The sequence below is a fragment of the Amblyomma mixtum genome, chromosome 2 (assembly GCF_055824585.1).
Source record: "Amblyomma mixtum isolate Tamu chromosome 2, ASM5582458v1, whole genome shotgun sequence".
NCBI classification, from domain to species: Eukaryota; Metazoa; Arthropoda; class Arachnida; order Ixodida; family Ixodidae; genus Amblyomma; species Amblyomma mixtum.
The window spans coordinates 153,834,361-153,858,079 of record NC_143013.1 but is presented as its reverse complement, the minus strand read 5'-3'; the positions used below and the strand labels follow the sequence as shown (position 1 = coordinate 153,858,079).

The following is a 23,719-nucleotide window of genomic DNA, read 5'->3' as shown; positions in this document are numbered from 1 at the left end:
CTCAGCCTGAAAAATTGCAGGAAGCTGATTAGGTCCAGTCAACGTCTGCAACGTCTGCGAGATAGAAGATGGCAACGTCTGCGAGATAGAAGAGGACTCTGCACAGTGGGGCAGAATCGTCCCACCGATTCTACCTGCTGACGCACTTGTATGAAGCAAGTCAGAGATCAACATCATGGCCGTACGTACCACTGCATAGAGAAGGGTTGCACTGTCATTGCACTCCGGAACAGAGGACGGTGGCAGCGATGGGCGGCCATGGTTGAGGCGAACTGTCTGGCATGGCGACCGGGACGAGTAACGTTCGGCTTTGAAGTTCCAGATTGAGGACCGGGACGGGGACCGATACACCGCCGTATGCGTTGAGTTAGCAGCTGAGATCGAGAGGCCGTGCACCAGTTTTCCCTCGTGTATGAGTGCAGCCGTGTACCATTCCCCCTGGAGTAGTAGCGGCCTTCAATGCCGTCGTGGAAGACGTATTTCTGTGTGCCATGGTCCGGCCTAGGGCATCCGCTCGCGTCTGGTTCCGGCTACTATGGTCCTCCTTGTTCATCTTAGTAGGAAATGGTCGAACGTAGAGGGCGCGTCGGCACAGTTCGCGTACTCGAACCAGTTCCATCATATGACGATAATGTTTGATATGTAATCGGTTGTGCATTGGTTAGCGAGATGTGCGTCCTGAGTTTGCCGATAGGTGTTCACCACCCCCAACGCGAGGAGTCATGCGTTGGAAGGGGATATCGGGAGGTCGAGGGCTGTCTTGAAAATTTTGCAGACTAGAATCGCCAAGCAATCTTCGTCATGTTTCCGCAAGCGGAGGCAGGGAGTCGAGTACAGTACTCGACTGACTACGAAGGCATGCACGAGCCGCACAGCATGCTTACTTCGTAACCCTCCTCGCTTGTTGGAAACTCTGGAAACCACTCGGCCCACCTGATCACCGGCTTTGAGTTTATCAAAAGTTGGGCCTGCCTTAAATGTTGATTAATGAAGAAGCCAAGTATTCGAAGCTCCTTCGCTTCACAGATGGAGCTCCTGGATAGAGAAAGTTGGAGGAAGATTTTGCATTTCAGAGAAGACCGCATATGCTCAAATGCAGATTCGGACGGGGAGCACTGGAGGCTGCAGTACGTGGCACCCGCCAGCTGTGACGACAATGTTAAAGAGAAGCGGGGCAACACAGCGCGTTGTGGTGTGCCCCACGTTTCCATCGCAAACGGACCGTACTTGGTCCCTTGTATGCGTGTATAGTCAAGCGGTCTGATAAAAAATGATATAGTTGAATGCACGACGACGCCAGATGGCCTAGCTAAGATGCTTTAGTATGACTCTGCATTTATCATTTTCAAATGCACCCTTGAGACAGATTGCTGGGACTATTTTGTCGTTGCGTAGTTGTTCTATGCGTTCGAGAACCTCACAATGAAGCTGTAAAAGGATGTCTTCTGCGGATTTATGAGGTCGGAAACCGAACATGATATCAGGGAAGGTACCCGGGCGGTGACTTGTGGTTAGTACGCTCAGCTACTGAGCCCGAATACCCAGGTTTGAACCTGGCCGCGGCAGCAGCGTTTGGATGGATGTTAAATGCAAAAGGCGACCGTGTTCTGTGGGATGTCAGCGCGCGTTAAAGATCCCCAGGTGGTCGTAATTATTCCGGAGCCCTCCACTACAGCACCTCTTCTTTCCTTTCTTCTCTCACTGCCTCCTTTATCTCTTTCCTAGTGACACGGTTCAGGTGTATGCCGCTATATGTGAGACAGACACTGCGCCATTTCCATTCCCCCCCAAAAACAATTTAATTTAATTTAATTTAATTTAATAGGCGAAGGTGTTCTGCTCTAGAGATATTCCGAGAGGCGGTCATGCCCACACGTTTCCATCAGTTTTGCTAAGCGTGAAGTGAGGAAGGTAGGCTGGAGGTTGTCTCTTTTGACTGGTTTCCTCGCCTTTGGGATAAGGATAACCAATGATGTCTTCCAACTGGGTGGCAACGAAGTGTCCCCGGTCCTAATGTCGTCGATATATTCAAGTAGGGTTTCGTATGCTCAACCAGGAAGGTTTTGCAATAATTTGACTGGGATCTTATCCGTCCTGGGCGCCGTCACCCAGCGCATTCCGGCAAGAGCCGGGCGTAGGTCATGCAGCTGGAAAAGCTGGCCCAGTTGCGAATTATCGCAGCCTCCATACGCTCCGCGCTCGGGTCTTGAACCTGTCGGAGGTATTGCGAGCGCAAGGCGTTCGAAAGCTGCTCCGTGTTTTCGTGAAAGTTGTGTATCGCGCGAGTTAGGTTTTTCTGGGTTCCCGAGCGTAAAGAGCCTCGTAAAGACTCGCAAAGAGCCGACAAGTGTTGCGGCTCCACATCTATCTTGCTGCGCTGTTGCATCTATCTACCATATTAGTGCTGGCGAGCAAAGCAGCTTACTCGGCATCTTGTTGGGTGAGGTGAGAGATGCGAAAGCGGAGATTACGATTGCGTTTCAGCCATCGCCATCACTTAGTGAGGCTGCGGCGAGTTTTCTAGAGGTCCATCAGGGGGTTATCCACGTCCGATGAACGCTCCGTAAGCTCGACCTACTTTCCATGTGAACGGAGTGTGTGCATAGGTTCGTGTGCGCAAATGTATTCGCAAATGTAGCCTTGGTGGAAGAGAGAAGTTGCTGGGAGGACCTGCTGGAAAGCATTCAGTGGCCGCTACTGATGGTGTCCTCGGTGTCAATCCACTCTGCGTGTCGGATGTGTTTCATGACGGTAAGGCCGGGGTAGGTGTACCGAGTGACGGAATTCCTTATGTGATTCCCTCACTCAATTTCGTGTTTGTTGCTTTGCTAACGTTTGTGGTTGCTCTCGCGCATGTGCGCCCTCTTCGGATGTTGGAGATTCACCAAATAAAGAATTTTCAGTTGTGTTTCCAGCGTTGTCCTGTGTAATTCTGCTCCTTGTCAACGCGTTCTCTCCCTGGTTTTCTACTTCCCTACGCAACTTGGGTGGACCGGGTCGGTTTGAGGAATGATGACTAGCGTTGATATAAGTTCCCCCAACTTGCGACCACGCGTCTTCTCCTTGCGATACCCACACATTGGAAAAGGGGCGCTAAAATCGCCCACTATCATGAGGGGATCGAGACCTGTGCGACCCGGGGTGTGCAAAGTTTTCTCTGTATGTCCTTAACTTGGCGCGTGTCCTCATGTCCTTGAAACACGGGCAGTACCATAGTAGAATAGAAAGAGCTTGGTGTCTATCGGGGAGCAGCGCTTTTCTGGGGTTTTGGTTGAACTGCGACCGTTTGTCCCTAGTGTCCGCCGCGGTTGTGTTGAGGATTCGGGCATCAGTCCACACGGTGATAAATAGTGCCACATCGGAAGCACGCGGGATTAGTCCATTTATAACCATGCCCCGCAGTCACCACACTGTTAAAGAGCACGTAATGCGCTATAGCGTGCCGCAAGAAGGTGACCAGGGCAATCGTCGACATCCCCAGCTTGCGGATGAAGGCTATGTCTTCTCCTCGCCGCTAGACTTGAGCAGAAGTTTCCTACTCATGGACCGCAATAACCGTCCTGGAGACTTCACCTTTGGGGATGGAGCCTTTGGAAGCATTAGAGGTAAATGTGCGAGTGAGCTTGTTCGCCGTACCGATGTATTGAGTGGTGGCGATTACGATATTGTGGTCCCAGATGGGCCAGATACTAACAGTGTCCACTGAAGAGGCATTTACATAGGCGGAGAGCAAAGCACTAAGCAAACCGTTCTGCACGGACGTCTTCAGAGAGCTCGTCAGTCTCGACTTGATGACGATCGTTGAATCTTCTTTAGGGGTAGAGGGACAGCGGTGGTCCGCCATTTCTTCGATCGCACAGTTTGTCAGAGCTGAGGGTTGGAATTGCAACACTGGGATGCACATTGGCTTGGAAAACATTTTATTTCGCCAAAAGGAGCTTGGTGATCGGAGGGTCGTGTTAGGTGGCCCCAAGTTCATGACTTTTGGCGAGCTGGTTGGCCCATTCGACTGCCCGGACTTGCGTCTTCGGGGTCCGAGCTGTCCAGCGCAGCCTCCCTCCACTCGAGAGAAGGGATCTTGCACTACCCCGCCGGATGCGGCTCTTCCCTACAGTCCCATAAGATATGGTCGTAAGTGGCGCGTTCGCCACTGCGGAAATATCGGGTTTGTACTCCAAGGGGCACATGAGTGACAGTTGCGCGGGGTTCGTTAGTGAGCGCCTCTGAAGCCGTCCCCACGTGGTCTCCGGTGCTTTGGACAGCATTTTAGCCCAAGATGATAAACTCGCCTGCCAAATGTATGATGGTGGGTAATGTCATAGCTATTGACTGAGTGGAAACCTAAGCTGTCATGCAGGCATTGTGGAATCAGGGTCTAAAAGAGTGTTGTGTGAAAATATTGGAAGATATTTATAACAATTGCATAGCTCCCATAGTCATCCATAAAGTCAATAATAAAATTACAAGAGGAAAGGTGTCAGGCAGGTACACACGATCTCGGCAATGCTATTCACCGCCTGTTTACATGAGGTATTGCGGGGCCTGAAATGATAACAGTTGGAATATAAGAGTTAATGGAGAATACCTGATTAATTTGCAATTCGCTGATGACACTGCCTTGCTAAGCCACTCAGTACGTCAACTGCAAAGCATGATCAATGAGTTGGACAGGCAGAGCAGAACGGTGGGATTAAAAATTAACATGCAGAAAAGCAAAGTAATGTTCAACAGTCTAGCAAGGGAACCGCAGTTCGCATTTGGTGGCGAGGTGCTGGAAGTAGTTAGAGAATATGTCTACTTAGTGCAGGTAGTCACCGCTGATCGTAATAATGAAAGGGAAATAACTAGAAGAATAAGAATGTGGTGAAGCGCATATGGGAGTTTCTCTCAGATCATGAATGGCAGATTGCCAGTATCTGTGAAGAGGAAACTCTACAACAGCTGTATCTTAACGGTACTCACCTACGGGGCTTAAATGTAGAGGCTAACAGGGAGGGTTCAGCTTAAGTTAAGGACAACGCAGCGTGTTATGGAATGAAAAATGATAGGTGTAACGTTAAGAAATCTGAAGCGGGTGGAGTGGCTGAGGGAAAAAAACGCGGGTTAATGACATCCTAGTCGAAATCAAGAGGAAACAATGGGCTTGGGCAGGGCACGTAATGCGGATGCAAGATAACCGGTGGTCCTTAAAAGTAGCGGAGTGGATTCCAAGCGAAGGCAAACGTAACAAGGGGCGGCAGAAAGTTAGGTGGGCGGATGAGATTAAGAAGTTTGAGGGGATACGGGGGCCGCAACTCGAAAAGCAGAGGGTGAATTGGAGAGACATGGCAGTGGCCTTTGCCCTGCAGTGGGAGTAATCAGGCTGATGATGATGAAGATGATGAGTCTCATGCAAACAGGTGGTGCCGGCTCTCGGAAAGCACGGATGAATAGACGAGCTCCGTGCCCGGTTGACGAAACCTCGGTCTTTATTGTGAGCTGCCTCTTTCTCCTTATGGTCCGAGTGGGACGGTACCCAAATAAAGTCGACGTTTCTGTGAGGCTGGGCAGCTTACTCAAGGATGCTAAGGGTTGGGAGTGCTTTTCGGCCCCCCGCGAAATAGCGAAATTGCGAACGGTGAATTGAGTCGCTGAAAATAATTTCAGCGGTGGTATTAGCTGTAGATAAAGCTATTGCCGCCTCCTTCGCAACCTCGGAGCAGCTTGTTTTGATAGTCGCGGCTGCGAGCAGTACGTCGGACTCATCCCACGCCATCAATCCCTAGGCCTTCTTGTGTTAGTACTCGGTAGCGTCCGCGTAACCCACTCCCGAATGCTGCCGTACTTTTCATGCAGAGTGCGTGCTCTGACCCGAAGGCGGCCCTCGTGGTGCACGGGATGCATGTTGTTGGCAGTTGTTTTATCAGCAGTGTCTTCCTAGTATGTTTCGGTAGTTGTGTTTTTGTGCTCATCGCGAAGGTGCTTGCGCATTCTTAGACAGAAGAGAATGGCTCTGCCCGCACTATCTGGGCTTGTTTCTTAGTAAAAAGAGTTTAGATTTTTGATGCGAGCACGAGAGGGCCGCCGCTTGGGCATATGTTTCGACCATTTCTACCACTTGCTGCAGTGTTCTTTGCACTTGACCGTCACTCCCTCTTGCTACCCACAAAGTGAGGTCGTCCATGTAGAAAGTATGATGCAACCCTGGTAGGGCGGCTAGTTTCGGAGGAAGTTTGATAAGGGCCAGATCGAACAGAAAAGGAGACAGGACTGAACCCTGAGGTGTTCATCTGCCCCCTAGGGTGATGGAGTCAGACTTGATGTAATCCACTCCGAGCGCCACGGACCTTTCTGAGAGGAAAGAGTGGATATATGGAATACACGCCTCCCGGGATCGATGTCAGATAAGTTCGTGATACATATAGCCACGCGCGAAATGTTGTCAAATATCTTCTTCAAGTCGAGCCGGAGCACTGCCTTCATGCCCGTCGCTTGCACGGAGTCTCTGATGTCGTACATCAATTGAAGCACGACATCATGTGTAGAAAGATGCCCTCTCGAGCCCATCATGGTGGGGGAAGTAAGTCGCTGTCTTCTGCAGCTCCCCTTGTAAGCGTTCGAGGATTACGCGTTCCATCATCTTGCCTGTGCAGGGAGTGCGTGATATAAATCTAAATTCTCTATAGAAAGTTTCTTGCCCGGTTCGGGAATAAAAATGACATTAGCATGTCTCCAATCCTCTGGATTTTGCCGTCGCCGCAACAGGTATTCATGAGGGCAGCGAGAGAGCTACGACCGAGCCGGGGTCGCGGTTCCTAAGCATATTGATTTTAACTCCGTCCTGTCCAGCAGCCGAGGTGTTGCGGAGTTGACTGAGGGTGTACAATATCTCGGCGTCCATGATGTGTGTGTCTAACGCGTCGCTGAGAGCCCCTCTTAATCCTGGAGTGGGTTACACAGGGTAGTGTTTAGGTGTCGCCTCTGTAGGTCCTCGAGAAGCTCTGTGTTAGTCCTCGTGTACTGATGTGCCAGTCGGGTAAGCTAACTATATTGGGTAGCCTTGATCTCTGTGGGGTCTAATTGGTGACGTAGTAGCTGCCTGGTCAGTTTACAGCCCACCTAAACGCTTATTTTATCTCACATATGGCCCCATTCTTGTCTCTAGTTCTAGTGTGTACTCGTCTACCTCTCGCTGAAGTTGGGAAATTCGTTTGCGAAGAAATTTGTTGCGTTCTTGCTTTTTCCATTACTCCGGCAGTCAGAGGTGAGCCTCCCACATTTGCAGTAGCCTAGAGTCAGAAATCTGACCCTGGTCCTTACCCGGTTGCTCGACGGGACTTCTGTGTCTTTCTTGAGAGAATCGACCCATTCTGGAAGATTTGTGATTGTTCTGAGAGCTGTTAAGTAGCGTAATTTCCTAAACCTATCCCAGTCTTTGACCATAGCTTTTGCGAGCGAGGCTCTATGTGGTGCGGTGTGATACGATGTAGATATTATGTAGTGGCCTGTGTTAGACCCCTGGATGTCCTCAATGTTTCGAGCTAAAGCTAGATCTGGGGAGGTATCCACGCTGACGTGATTCCTTATGCGTGTGCATTACTGGGATTTGTTCAGGATGGATAGCCCTAAATTCTGTGTCGTCCCATAGTTTAACCCCCTTAGGGGTAGCTTTCCTATACCCCCATGCCTGGTGCTGCGCGTTAAAGTTGCCTACAACCAGCAGGTGTCCTTTGGCTGGAAGTTTAAGGGTTTTGAACATCAGGTTGGCCAAGTCAGTGTCCCTATTCTGTGGGGAACAAAACAGGTTGAGGACAAAAAGGTTTGCGTCCCCCTTCTTCTTAGGTACTATTTTCACTAGTGTGTAGTCTCTTCAGCGTCCTGTAATGTGTGTTGTATAGCAGTAATATTGCGATGCACAAAGGTGGCAGTATACGAGCCCAACGGCGCCGTCGCGTCGTAACCCTGTGGCACGTATCCCTTAAGCACAGCGATTGCGCCGCATCACTAGCTTTTTGTAATGCTATTACATCCGCTGGACTATTGAAGCATTGAATGTGTAATTGCAGGTTACCTCGCTTGCGACGACAGCTCCTACATTTCCATTGCTAGATCTCAACTTGTTGGCGAGGAGCCATGGTGTTGAGATTTGATAGGGATTGGATAATGGCGGTGGGGTGCGCCATTGCATTGTAGATCGCCTCCTTTATGGCCTTCAGGTCGTGTGTTAATTGCTGTATCCAGTCGGTGACCTGGAGCTTGAATGAAGCGAATTCGCTGGGCGGAGTGTCCCTTCAACCTCTTGTGGTATTCATATCTGTGCGCAGTTTTTCCCCTGTGCCGGGTGGGAGTCGGGCACTGCACTACTGAATAGTCGTCAGTCGTCTAGAGCTGAACACGCGCGACGACTGCGGGATATCCTCTACTGATGTCCCTGCCATGCGTTTGGTGTCGCAGCTTCCTTAGGGGAGGCCGGGCGTTTGGTAGTGATGCACGTGTCAGCCTCCACTGCGTCGTTGTTGCCAACGTCTCGAGAAGCGCATCTGGAGTTATACACTTCAAAATTCAGCCGTCTGATTACTGATTTGGACAATGAGGACAGCTGCCCCGCTCCTTCCGTCATCACCCCCTTGTTGGGGCGAGTAGCTGGCTCTGGGGCAGCCAATCCCTCCTCCTCCCCCCCAAGAATTTTAAATCATGGCGAGACACCTTAATCAAAGGAGTTCCGGTATCTGCAGCCGCCACACCGTCAAACTAAGCGAAAAAATCATGATAAGCACATCCGGCCATACGTCACACGGTGCAATACTTTTAAGTTTTCTTTTTTTCCGTCGTCCGTAGAGATTTCGAATTCATTGCCAGGGGATGTTGTTGACGACGATTTTGTGTCTAGCTTTGTCAATAAGGTAGAATCTTCGTTTCACTCAGTGCCATAATGCGGAAGCTTTTTTTTTCTTTTTTCCTGCTCTTTTCTACCGTTTGATTTTGGTTGGAATAATGTTCTATTTCAGATAACAAGTTCTAGTGTTAATATATTTTACAAAGTGTTGTACATTGTGAATACCTTTGTAACCCACTGCCTGTATAGGCCTGTCAAAGGCTTACAGCATTGCTAAATAAATAAATCTCCAATTCGGCCATGTCGACTTCGATAACACACTGAAACTGTTGAGGCTTTAAGGACCGCACTAACGGGCCAATTTCCGCCTCTACCTTGAAACGATCGAGTCCTTACCAGCCGTGGTTGCCCTGCAAGAGCCAGGCGCCACAATTTCAAATTACACGACGTTCCAACAGGATCCCGCGTCTTGTCTTCTCGTTCACAAAGACTACACAGCCAGCTTAATGGATCTCGACCTCCAACTAGAGTATTCTTAGGTAATGGTGACCCTCCTACCAATCCGCCGCAGGGACCCACCGTTGCATTTACTCAACGTGTACGGCTCTCCCAAACTAAAACGAGTGACTTTTGCGGACCTCTTTAGCCGCGCGCTTAGAGTAGCAAGCCGCGATCCCCTGCTGATTGTGGGCGACTTTAACGCTCCCAGTCAGCTGTGGGGGTATCGCAAGGAGGAGTCGCGCGGGCGTAAGCTGGCGGAGCTTGCGTCCACGTTGGGCCTCACCCTCCACACGGACCCTGTCCACCCTAGCCGGCTAGGAAATTCCGTGACACGGGATACGTGTCCGGACGTAACCTTCACTTGCAACATACGACACGCAGACTGGCTCAACACCGAGGAGACCTTCGGTAGCGACCACTGCATCCTTAACACTACACTAAGCACACGCCCCCTCAAGCGTCAAAGAACACAAGCCCGTATCCCAGATTGGAGGAAATTCAGACAAAATTTTCACTCACTTGATAACACACCCATTTCCGAGCAAGGCTACCCAGCATGGTCCCAACAGCTGCTGACACACCTTTTCTCGCATGAAACTCAGATCCAGCTCTCAAAGGCGGTTACAGACGTGGATAGCCACCTTCTACATCTCTCGAAAGCCCGTCGCAGCCTCGTCCGCCGTTGGCGACGCCAAAAACATAACAGAAAGCTTAAAGCTCGAATTGCCGAGCTTACTCAGAAAGCGGCAGAGAGAGCGCCGACTCCAACTGGGTGGATAGATGTAACACGGCCGCGCGGTAAATGTCCAGCCGCAACACGCGGCGTCTCTCTCGAGGCCTACTCAACCCAACCCAAACACGAGCCGAAACAAATAAACATGTGCAGCGAGCCATGCACGATTTCCCTGGCAACACAACTCAACTGGCACAAAAACTTCGGGACCAGTATTTGTGTGCAGCCCAACACCCCCGTGGAAGTGCGTACTGTTATGCAGGCAAGGACAACACGGAGCTGGATCAACCTTTCCAGCTCCATGATCTGCGGGCGGCTCTCGCCAAAATGAAACGGGGCACTGTGCCAGGAAGGGATAAGGTCACCGTCAAGATTTTGACGAACCTGCTCGACTTCATCATCATCATCATCATCATTTTATTCCAACATCAACATTACAGATGCTGAGGACCGTGAACAAAAAGCCTCTAGCTGGGCTTGACGGGGTTCACGGCCCCTAAAAATCATGGCGTTGGCAAGAAAACTAGAATACAAACACAACGCATCCGACATGGGAGGATGTGGCACAAAATCAGGACATAACCAAAACAATTACAAGATTAGTAGAGTGTTTAATAAAGTATACAATGTACGGTGCAATACAGAAAAAGGTAGAAAGTGAAATTATTGTGGCTGTGATATATTTACAAAAAAAAAAATCTCTGCCTCTCCCGTAAACGAGAGTAGAGTAAGCATGAAATGTTTACGGGCCTAATGTCATCTCGGTGGACACCCGAACCGCACCGTACAGGAAGGGAGGAACGCCACCACCCGTTCAGCGCGATGCCTTGCCATTTGAACGCAAGGTTTTTTGAGGAAAGGAAATGGCGCAGTAATTCTCTGCCATCTCGGTGGACACCCGAACCGCACCGTAAAGGAAGGGAGGAACGCCACCACCCGTTCGGCGCGATGCCTTGCCCTTTGAACGCAGCGCTTCTCCCCCGGATCACGTATGACAACGAAGTGTAACGTGGCATTTATGTGCTTTTTGCACGCCTTATTAGAAATCGGAAATTATAATTCCGTGCATTATCAAACCCACAGCTCGACTGATATCTTGATAAACATTGAGAAGGCACTGGCAGCAGTTATTTTTTGTCTCGTTTGGAGACCAACCGGTGCTTGCATGCCGGTCGCGTAGGAGGGCTTAGAGAGTCTCGTTAAATCTCGTTAAGTCTCGTACGGTGCCCGGATGTTCTCGTTTCAGAGCCCGGATGACTGGAATTCAGTGCCCGGATGAGTGGATTTCAGTGCCCGGATGACGGGAATTCAGTGCCCGGATGACGGGAATTCAGTGCCCGGATGACGGGAATTCAGTGCCCGGATGAGTGGATTTCAGTGCCCGGATGATGGCTCTAGGTCTTGGCGTGACGTCACCACACTGCCGACAACGGGGGCTAAAAGAATTTCATGCTTAAAAACAGTATTGTGGCTATGAAACAACTCCTTTGTTTAGCAGCGACGGGAGCATATTATGTAGCATCTGGTATCCATAGTTAGTGCGTGCTCGAGGTATTTCCCACAGTTCAGTACTGCGGGTATTCCCTGTTTTTCGTTTAGGTGTCAGGTTTGCTATGCCGCCTAAAATGTTTTTATTCTGTTTAATTCAGTTAGAATAACGCTTAAGGAGTATTGTTTTATAAATATCAGGAAGTGTGTAATGTTTAGTTCTCTGAAGAGAGGTGCAGTATGAATATCGTATGCAGCGTTTGCAACTATACCAGTCCCTATACCAACTATACCAACTATACCAGTCCCTCCTCGACTACATCAATGCAATTTGGCGCGGCGACACCCCCCTGCCAATTGACTGGAAAACGGCTCTGGTCACATTTATTCCTAAAGCAGGTAAACCAATTGACACAGATAAATTTCGCCCCATCTCTCTCACCTCTTGTGTGGGCAAACTAATGGAGACGATGGTGCGGGATAGGTTATCTGCATATCTGGAAGAAAACATGTTTTTGCGAGCACCATGTTCGGATTCCGCTCACACAGATCCGCACAGGATGTTCTCCTGCAACTTAATCGGGAAATCCTTGACCCCCTCGAACGCCCCCATAGTGACCGGGTAGTACTCGCCTTCGATCTTAAAGGGGCATTTGACAATGCAAAACAGGATATCATACTCACTAACCTAAGCCAGACCGACTGTGGTCTCAACACATTCCGATACATAAGCCAATTTTTAATGGATCGTCTATCCTACATCCGAATCCAAGATACAGAGCACGGTCCCTACCTACTCGGCACGCGGGGAACCCCCCAAGGGGCAGTACTTTCCCCGCTGCTCTTCAATCTGGCTATAATGCATCTGCCGGCACAGCTGGAGGGTGTTGCCGACGTGCAGCACGCCCTGTATGGCGATGACATCTGCCTGTGGGCCACGCAGGGTAGCACAGGGGACATTGAAACCAGCCTGCAAACAGCGGCGACGATAGTAGACCGCTACGCCCGTCGCTGCAGTCTTCAATGTTCACCTCAAAAATCGGAATTTGTGCACCTCCGCCCCTCACAGATGTGCACAACTAAAATCTCTGTTTCTCTTGAGAGTTGTCCCATACGCGCACGTGACGAGATACGGGTACTAGGACTCTACCTCCACAAACACAGGCAGCCAGATACTACATTGGCCAGACTCCGTAAGGGGGGGGACTCGGTGGGCCGCATGATCCGCCGGGTTTCCAACAAACGCGGGAGGTTACGAAGTAAGGATGCCATGCGGCTGGCAAACGCCTCTGTAACCAGTCAAATTCTCTATTCGACTCCTTATCTCCACCTACGGAAACAAGAGGAGGATGCGCTTGAGGTTGTCCTTCGCAAAATTATTAAGCGTGCCCTTGACATCCCCATCACTACTTCAAACTGCCGGCTTATGGCTCTAGGGGTGAATACTTTCCGGGAGCTCCGGGAGGCGCACCTTACAAACCAGTACACGCGCTTGTCGCTAACGGAGTCGGATCGCCGCCTTCTTGCTTGACTCCATATCCAATACACCCCTCCAATGGAAGACAGGTTTTGCATCCCAGAACTGTGGAGACGTGCTCTCCACGTGCGGCCTCTTCCAGCAAACATGTCACACGAAGACCATAATGGTCGGCGCCTGGCACGAGCGGAAGCGCTAGCCCGATATTATGGTCTTCCCCAGTGGTTTTGGTGAAGATGAATGATGGGTCAGTGCGATTTTGGGTTGATTACCGTGCACTTAACAAAATTACTCGTAAAGACGTTTACCCAATGCACCGGATAGATGACTCCCTCGACTCTCCAGGGAGCTGAATACTTTTCCACCCTAGATCTTCGTTGCGGTTACTGGCAGATTCCCATGCATGAGGTGGACAAAGAAAAAGCGCGTTCGCTACTCCCGACGGCCTTTACGAATTTAATGTTATGCCGTTCGGACTGTGTAATGCTCCTGCTACTTTTGAACGCAAGATTGATACAGTTCTTCGCGGCCTGAAATGGAAAACCTGCTTATGCTATCTGGACGACATTGTTATTTTCTCTTAAACTTTTTGTGACCACTTACGCCGCCTTGATGAAGTGCTCGCTTGCCTCGCTTCTGCTGGCCTTCAACTTAATACGAAAAAGTGCCATTTCGCCAGGAAAGAAATCACGATTCTGGGCTACCTAGACAGCCGGGACGGCATTCGACCCGACCCAATAAGCTTGCCCCTGTCCTGAACTTTGCCCGTCCCCAGCAGACTAAAGAACTGCGTAGTTTCCTCGGACTGTGCTCTTATTTTCGCCGTTTTATGCGCAATTTGGCTACCATTGCCACGCCATTGCATCAGCTCCTCACTGCTCACAGTGCTTTCGTCTGAACTGAGGAATGCGAAAGTGCTTTTCAAGCCTTGGAGCAAGAACTCACCTCCGATCCTCTCCTTGGCCACTTCGACGATGCTGCTCCCACCATTCTGCACACTGACGCTAGCGGCCACAGCCTTGGTGCTGTTCTTCTGCAGCGCGATAGTACTTCTCGTGAAAGAGTAATTGCGTTCGCCAGCCGCACTTTGACACCTGCGGAACGTAACTACACTGTCACTGAGCAAGAATATCTTTCCGTCGTTTGGGCAGATCATAATTCCGTCCCTATCTTTACGGCCGCCACTTCACGGTCGTCACGGACCATCATGCGCTATGCTGGTTGTCCAGCCTCAAAAATCTGACTGGCCGCCTTGGACGCATTGGTTCTTCGTCTCCAGGAGTACAGTTCTGACATCACCTACAAGGCCGGTCGAACACACCGAGACGCCGATGCCCTTTCGCGTTGCCCGCTTCCGAAGTCTTCGTGTCGTTCTTCTGCTCCACCTTCCACCTGTCACAGCGGCTAATCATCGTCGCCGGCTCTTCTGTACGTTGCCGGCCTCCTGTGCTTCGCATCTGACGACTTAACGGCCCTTGTGTCGGATCAACGCAACGATGCGTATTGCCGCTCCATAATCGACCGTCTCTCGGGAACCTCTTACCCTTCTACCGCTCGGCTGCGTCAGCAGCTTCGGCAGTTCAAACTCGACAACGATGTGCTCTGCCGCTACGTTTACTGCCCTGATGGCACCCGCTGGGTTCCAGTGTCGAGTTTGAACTGCCGAAGCTGCCGACGCAGCCGAGCGGTAGAAGGGTAGGAAGTAGGAAGGAAGGCTGGCGAACGCAATAACTCTTTCACGAGAAGTACTATCGCGCTGCAGAACAGCACCAAGGCCGTGGCCGCTACCGTCAGTGTGTAGAATGGTGGGAGCAGCACCATCGAAGTGGCCACGGACAGGGTCGGAGGTGAGTGCTTGCTTCAAGGCTTGAAAAGCACTTTCGCATTCCTCAGTCCGGACGAAAGCACTGTGAGCAGTGAGGAGCTGATGCAATGGCGCGGCAATGGTAGCAAAATTGCGTATAAAACGGCGAAAATAAGAGGGCAGTCCGAGGAAACTACGCAGTTCTTTAGTCTGCTGGGGACGGGCAAAGTTCAGGACAGCGGCAAGCTTATCAGGGTCGGGTCGAATGCCGTTCGGGCTGACTAGGTGGCCCAGAATCGTGATTTCTTTGCTGGCGAAATGGCCGGTCACATAGGTTTTCACAAAACCTATGACCGCGTCAAGAGCCGTTTCTTTTGGCCTGGCCTCTGCTCGAGTGTCGCTAAGTACGTCGCGTCTTGCCCGCTGTGCCAGCGCCGAAAACGGCCGACTTCCCCTCCTGCTGAACATCTGCAGCCTCTACCATGCCCCGCCACGCCGTTCGCCGTCGTCGGCATCGAGGTGTACGGCCCGCTTCCTCTCTCTGCACTAGGTAATCGCTGGATAGTGACTGCCGTCGACCATCTGACACGCTACACCGAGACCGCAGCCTTGCCTGGTGGATCGGCGCCCGAAGTTGCTACATTCTTTTTACAATCCATCGTACTGCGCCACGGCGCCCGTCGGGTGCTTCTCAGTGACCCCGGCCGGACGTTCCTTTCGACCGTGGTTGCCGAACTTCTGCAATCTTCTTCTACGCTTCACAAATGACGTCCAGCCACCGCCCCCAAACCAATGATCTTACTGAGCGGTTCCATCGCACCCTGTCCAACATGATTGCTATGTACGTCGAACCTGACCACCGGAATTGGGACGCAGTCCTTCCCTTTGTCACTTTTGCATACAAGGGAGAAAACCAGCCAAAAAAGACGGAAACACAAGAAGAGAACGACACAGGACAATGGCTGGTCGACACAGCCGTTGTCCTGTGTCGTTCTCTTCTTGTGTTTCCGTCTTTTTTGGCTGGTTTTCTCCCTTGATATGCCTTACCAACAGGCCCAACATGCTTCCCTGCTTTTGCATACAATTCCGCGTTACAACGAACCACTGGTTACTCCCTGTTTTTCCTCGTTTACGGCCGTTCTCCCACTACCATTCTCGACGCCTCTTCCTTCTCGACGCCTGCGAACTCTTCACCGTCTGTCCCCGATCAGTTCACTCATGCTTGGCCCGGTGCCGCCACCTTGCTCGCCTGAACACGGAAGCCTGCCAGGAAGATCGCAAGATTAACTACGAAACGATGCACCGCGTTGTCTCGTTCAACCCTGGAGGCGAGGTCCTGCTTTCTACCCCTCTGCGGACGCCTGGTCTTTGCGACGAGTTCCAGCCCCGTTTCATTGGTCAATACTTCGTGCTCAACCAAACTTCTCCATCGAACTACCGCGTCACTCCTGTTGATCCTCCTCCGGACCGCCGTTACCGTGGGACTGAAATTGTACACGTTTCCCTTCTCAAGCCTTTCATTCGGCGCTCTACATGAGACTAATCGCGGTCAGGCTGGCCGCTTCGGCCCGTGGGGGAGGTTAGTGTGAGCAATTGATGATGATGATGATGACCTGAGGCTGAATTATTCGCCTTCGTCGTCGTCGCCTCTCTGGCTGCCACTTCATTCTCTTTCATCGGAAGATTCCCGTCGTCATCGCTTCAGGCTGTTCGCTTAGAACGTCTCTGGCAGAGGGCTAGAACAAACGTCTCCGTGAAGGCTTCCCTTACAATATTCTCTTACTACTTCCAGCACCTGGCTACCAATTGCGAACTGCTGTTCCCTTGCTAGGCTGTTGAACATTACTTTGGTTTTCTGCATGTTAGTTTTTAGCACCACCGTTCTGCTCTGCCTGTCTAATTCATTCATCATGCTTTGCAGTTCAGGTCCTCAGTAACTAAGAAAGGAAATGTCATCAGCGAATCGCAAATTACTAAGGTATTCTCCATTAACTCTTATCCCCAACTGTTCCCATTCCAGGATTCGGAATACCTCCTGTAAACAGGCAGTGAATAGCATAGGCGAGATCGTGTCTCGCTGCCTGACACCTTTCCTTATTGGAATTTTATTGCTGACTTTATGGAGAACTATGGTAGCTGTGCCACCGTTAAGTAGCCGGCCAATAAAATTGACTTCTGCCTACTGAATAGTAGAAGATCTAGCGGCCTCGTTTCTTGCACACCACATGGGAAACAAATCTGTACTAATGAAAAGGGATAGCACCATGGAATTACAAAGTCTAAAGCCATCAACTCACAGTCTAGTGCAGAAAACTAAAAAAACAACATTAGCCCTGTGAAAAAAAGTTTGAAGCAATCAGAATGAGGAACCCCCTTCTCTTGACTGTCGATCTTGGCGAAGTGGCGAATAATTTTGTAAATGGAAATGTTTTTCAGGCGGAAGCAGAGTTCCTTGCAAAATAATTATGTCTGGATATGTTGTGAAAAGAGGTAAAGTAAATCCGTCGAAGCTGAAATGAGTGACCGAGAGATCCATTGGAGTATTCGTAACACCCCTATGGTGGCGTAATCTGTGCAGCAGCAACTGCCTGCCCCAAAATATTTTCCTTTGGCTTAGAGCCCTGCTGTTGTTTCTTTCATTTCGGCTTAGGATGTGGAGAAGATGAATTAGATATATGGGAGCCACAGCGTTTGAGGACTCGTATATCTGAATCCATAACCTCTGCATCATGAGGCGCATCATTCGAAACACCGGACATATGAAGAGGAGAATAAGCACTGATTTGTTCCTCGGGCGGAGACATTACCGACAAGCAAGGTTTAGTCAGTAAGGAAGACATTCGTGACATGTGAGAGGTCATTACAGCTTGCATGGCCTGTATAATCTGCGTAGCCAGAGCGGTAGAGATGCACTCCGTGGCAGTGGATACAACCCTTTCAACCATTTTAGTTATAGAGGCTTCCACAGCAGTCACTATAGCCTGAGAAATAGACGTATCGAGTGAAAATTCTGAACGGGCTGCCACACCTGCATAGCCATGCGCTCTTTCTTTAATTTCGATTTTGGCTTCACTCCGCGAACAGCGTTTGCGGCCAGTTATTTCAATATTTTGGGATTCATGAGCCCGAGAAGGGCGTTCCAAGGAATTTGCTGCATGGACACTCCCGCAAAGACAACGCTTGTCGTCCTGTTGTGTGCATGAAGTCGATGAATAGTCATTGCCGCATTTGCAACACCACAAGGTGGACTTGCAACCGCCAACACTATGGCCATATCGCCAGAATTTGATAAACTTCACTGGCTTAGACAGAAGGGGATCGACACGGAAGATTAATGGCCATGCTTTAATTTCTGACGGGCAGGTAGTACCTGCAAAGTGGCAATGAGTGATTCAGTTGGCACCCACACATTATTCAGCTCCCAGCTACATCAATATACAGCAGCAACGCCTGCCGTGGAGAGAAGGTCCAGGGTCTCAGCCGGAAACATGCAGGAGTCGACAGCACGGACTAGTCCATGTTTGCAGGCCAGATGGGAAGGAATGAAGCTGCTAACAGGAATAGATCCAAAAGAAGAGCAGTTTAGAAAGTCCACTGCGCCGGCGAGGTTTAGTTAATTCCTTACTTAACCAATTAGTCTAATTAACCTTTCTAGTCAGACCACATAAATAAATAAAACCGAACAAGAAATTGGCCGAGCTTGGGAATCGAACCCCGGTCTCCGTAGTGCGAGTCGAGCACGCTACCTCTCCGCCATGCCAGCTCGATGGTTTGGAATGAACAAAGGTGCGTCTAGTGAATACGGTGTCTTCTTTCACTCCCATCTTCCTCCCTTCCCGTTACGGCGAGGTTTACGTGTCCACCGAGATATCAGGCACATATAATTTCCTTTCCTCAAAAACCAATTTACCGACGAGCAAGGCGTATTTGTCCGTGTTTCAGATTGGTCCAAATTGTCTTGACGTCACCGTGGGCGAATTTTGACGGGTGTCCACCGAAATATGTGAGACAGTTACTGCGCAACTTCCTTTCCTGAAATAAAATTTTCGACTAGTGTCTATTCAGATATGTGAGACAGTTAATGCGCAATTTCCTTTCCTCAAATATAAATTGCATTTTCTTCATTACGGCCCCTCTTTCTTCTTTCACTCACACTTCCTCCCTTCCTGTACGGCGCGGCTCAGGTGTCCACCGAGATGACAGAGAAATACAGCCCAATTTCCTTTCCTCAAAAAGCGTTGCGTTCAAAGGGCAACGCATCACGCCGAACGGGTGGTGGCGTTCCTTGGACTCCGTAGCAGCGCTACAACACGCTGTCGCATTCCACTCCTAAAGGCGAAGCTTAAGCGTCATTAATTGGCAGTTAATTAATGCACCAACAAAATGTGCAGCGAACAATCGCGTAGCCAAATGCAGCACTCAGGCTTTCGCCTTTCACCACTTTAGCCGCTAAAGTTCCGACCACTGATTAGAGGCGGACGACTTCGACAGAGAAGGCTCCTGGGGGTAGAACCAAGACGTCTCTGAAGATGCCCCCAAACCGCAGAAAAACCATTAGTGTAAATAAAATTTTCCCTTCCCTTCCTTGTCACAATATGGGCGGCCCTGGACTGCCCGATGCGTCGGGCGTCCATGAAGACGATTCCCAGATTCCATTTCATGAAACCCTGGCGGAGTTCGTCCGTGGGGCTGCCGTCGTAGGCTTGGTAGATGATTCATTTGATGGCGTCGTCTGGTGCCGCCGTATATCACGCCACCTCGAAGTCGTTGTCCCCTGTCTTGAAGACTTTCAGGTTTGCTCCGCAGCTCGTTGGTGGCTCGGCCTGCAGAACGTGATCATGTTGTTCGAGGTGTTGACACCAGTGGTATCTTCTGCTTGGGTGCAGAGGAATGGAATCTTTACCACGTCGCAGGCGGCACGTTGAAGTTGGCGAGGTTCAAAGTCGTTTAATTTCCAACCTCGCGGATGGTCGACTATTTTATAGGCACCCTGCACCCGCCAGGCACCGCCACCGTCGAGGCTGCGTTCAGCTCCCCCGCGCGGCCAGTTCGTCGTCCCTGTCAGGAAGGCTCACCCCGCGACTTCGAAGGGATGGCGTCTGCTAGCGGCTGCCGCTGTTCGTAGAGGCGGGATTTCGACCTATTCATTCGTGAGGCTGAAAAATTCTTTCGAGGAGCGAACATCAGGAAAGGAACGAAGATTTTTGAAGCTGGCCATGTACACAACGTGAAAGAGGCGGTATCTTGAGACGGGAGCGAAGTAGCAGCCCGGTGCACTGTTCAGACAAGCATCCCTGCGCCACCGAAAACCACCAAATTAACGCTAAGAAATATTTGTATCTGGTGCCTGTTACCGCTGAACTCTCACTCATTTTTTTTATGTAGCTATATTCCAGTAGACAGCTTGTTACCGCAAGCTGTAGTTACGAGGCAGGCATCGCAGGCAAGTGTAAATGCGCTGCTACCGTTGCCGTGTTTTTGGAGCGGTGTGAAACGCTCTGCAAAACGAGCCAACCGCAAGCCTGGAGCGTTCCTGCATTTAAAAAAACTTACCCTAAACTTTCAAAGACGGCCAGGCGGCATAACATTGAAGGTAATTAGAAAAGTCCAATTTTTGAGCGAGCGGCGCAAACTTGACTTCATAACATTCTCGTCTGCCGCACCTTCGGTGTTCGATGTGAAATGCCCTGTTCAAACTACGCCTTGAAATGATGTACCCATGGCGTAATCTGCCGCTCATATTTTCTAATTTTTCCAGCAACTGCCAGGTCCTTGTCGTTGCAACACGTGTGTCAGTGTTTTGATGATATGAGATGTCCAATGAACGAGCTTTTGCAAGCAGAAAAGGATGCAAGCTGCGGCGAAGCGCCTGTGCGCACTGAAACTCCTGCGGAAAACATAAAACTTTTTGACTGGGATTGTGCAAAAAAGGAGCATCCCAGCTACTTCATGCAGGATTCTTCCAGAAAGCGTGTGCTCAAAAAGCGGGATTTCATTGCAAGCTTTGTTTGATTTCTACACATTCAGTACAAGTACCCTAAATTTTCGACATTAGCATTGTACTAAATTATCACCCAGTCGTTCAGATGTGGAGGCAAAGATTTATCAGGAACATGTTGCCGTTGCCCCTGAAAACGTGCCTTTACTGTCGAAAAAGACGCTGGACGACAAGGCGCAGTGGAAGCGAGAAAGGATTCCGCGCATAACTGGAAGTAAGGTAAACGATTCTTTACTGCGCAAAATTCGGGCTTCTTCCTCAGGCGTGACTGCGGGAGAGTTATGCGTGGCTTTTTAATACCACATATTGTTTACAGCCATGCATGAGTCAAGTAAGCTTCTGCACGGGTTTGACCACTGCTAGACCAGAAACAGCGCGTGCGTGTTGCCCGTCGCGAAGGGCGGGCAGTCTCCCAATGTCGCCTCGGAAATCCACAAAACCTTGTCCCAGGCGAATTTATATACGCATTATTGCATCCTGTAACACAGCAGTGTGTCCTGCTGTTGTTATGTGCCATTTTTTGCTCGGTAAGGACGCCCAAAACTGCTTCGGGACGGCGCGCGCAGCACAGCGGGAGCTGTCGGACTGCTCCCGCCTTCCTGACAGGGACGCGCGCGCCGCCGCCAGTGGCGCGCGCGTCGCGCTGGAGTTAGATGCGCAGGGTGCCTATAGCCATCTGCAGGCAGGCTTTGGAGCGGGGCACGTTTACGGGGAGCAGGCGGCCTCTTCCTCGTTTTGGCGGGACAATTTAACGCCAACTTGCCTTTGGCGTCATGCTCTGGCGGTGGCGTTGCGTTTCAAGAGTAGTGCTGGGTCTTGCTGGCGGAGAACGGTCTCCCATCACAGAACGGAAGCTCCGCTGACGAAATAGTTTCACCCTGTACAGGGTATTCCATCTTGGCAGGTCTTGGAGCGAGCTCGGGAGTGAGCGCGGATCCCAACGGCACGAACGCCCGGCTGCGTTCGGCTTTAGCTAGGCCTAACCGGCGACGCCTATGCTCGGTAGAAAAAGTCTATTAAATTAGCAAAAAGTGTGCTAACCTGGTGAAAACCGGTGTCCACAAGCACGAACTGACGATCCGGATGTCGTCGCAAAAGCTTTAGGCACTGTGGCAGTCTGTATCCGCTGGAAAGTGGCTTCGAGGCGGGAGTCCATGCGAAGCACGTCCGCAGAGGTCGAGCGCCATGATGGACTCCACTGCGATGCACATAATAGTGGCACCCACGGAGGGTCGCTTGAGCGCTGAGGTGTTCACGCGTTACTGGCGTTTACTTCCTGTTTTAATAACTATACAAATCTGCTCTAATTTTAGAGCGCAGCTCTTTGGCGCCCATTTCTACGTTTCGCGGCGTCGCCGTCGCCGTTGTCCGTTGTAACCAGCAGTGGACACCTTAATCGCGCTTAAAGCTGGGATACCAATGGTGCGGGAGCTTGTAAAGCAAAAGGAAGGCGCTTAACTGCCCTCTCAATACAGTGGACACCTCAATCGCACTTTAGGCCAGGTGGCGGTAGTGACAGACGTGCGCTGGACGTGTTCGCAATGACAAAATTGTACCATTGTAAAAAAATAGCGGGGGCTTAGCTTTGGCTAAGCCTGGTAGGTTGCGAAAGCGAGCGCAGCGCCTCTAAGGGAAGCAACGCAGCGCGCCGAGTCTAAAGAAGGAACGCAGTGCCCCGCGTCTACAGGTCACGCGTGGCTACCGGCCGCTGCGCGAACACTCGATTTGGTAGCCCATCTCTCACCCTGGTATGACGTCATGCTTTGACGTCACTATGCGTGACATGACGTCAGAGGTCATTCTAAATGTCACGCGTGGCTACACGTCGCCGCTGCGCGACGACTCGACTTAGTACGACATCTCTCACCTTGATATGACGTCAGAGGTCATTCTAAAGGTCAATCGTGGCTACTGGCCGCCGCTACGCGAAATGCCGTTCATTAGCGTAGTATTGCTTTCGCAATAAAATGGAAGTGCACATAACTGTCTCCTTGGGTCAGTGGACGCCTGAATCGCGCGTATATGTACGTGGGCTGATGAGAGAGAGGTGTGGGCTGCAGGCGTTGACAAGGTTGGGTCAGAAACACGGCGCTGAAACTAAAGGGGAGACTGCGCGGAGCGCTCAGAGCGAACGGACGGTCGGACGCACCCCACATGCATTCCGTATTTCTCCGGTAAAATTCCATTCCCGCCCTCTTTACGTCCACTTTTTGCTCCGGACGTACAACTACCGCATCGAACCCGGCGTTGTGTTTTTGAGGCCAACACAGGGAAGATTTCCTAAATTTTCGGCCAATTTCGTTTGAACATACCAGCAGCAGCGGTAGCTAAGCCTAACAGCTGCCCCGGGTCCTCGGCGCCTGGGAGCGCTGTTGCGACGGGGACACTGCGTCCCGCCGGGTCCAACTATTCATCGACTATGCCGTACACTGTGGAAGGCACCGATATTACCACCGCGGAGTTATCCGATGGCACATGGACGGCGTTCGAGATGACAGGCCGGTACCGAAATGTCCGACTCACCAACAACCTGTTGGAGCCCAGACTCCGGCCTCGACACCTGCTATCCCAAAACCGCCACCTCGCGGCCGCCCTCTGCCGCCGACCAAAAAGCGTCCGCTTCCCCGCCTGCCCCCGGCAGACCTCAAGATAGTCATCCGCCCGCCGGGCACGCTCAACCTCCACATCGTCTACCCCGCACGACTGGCTGTTGCCATGTACAAAGCCGACAAAGTCAACAAACGCTTGGCAATCACTGCCGACCAGGTCCGAATCCACACCACTAACAACACGGTGACAGTGAGCATGCTCGACCGTGCTACGTTGAAGTCCTCGGCGAGCTTCAGGCTCTCAACCACGACCTCCCCATATTTGATGCGCGGCGTACGGGCCAGATACGACAC

The 23,719-nt window shown here is 50.9% G+C and overlaps 1 pseudogene; it reads left to right on the top strand.

The window, feature by feature from the left end:
* Nucleotides 1–19,910: 19,910 nt before the first annotated feature.
* LOC149361320 (uncharacterized) lies at nt 19,911–21,368 on the top strand (annotated as a pseudogene).
* Nucleotides 21,369–23,719: the final 2,351 nt, after the last annotated feature.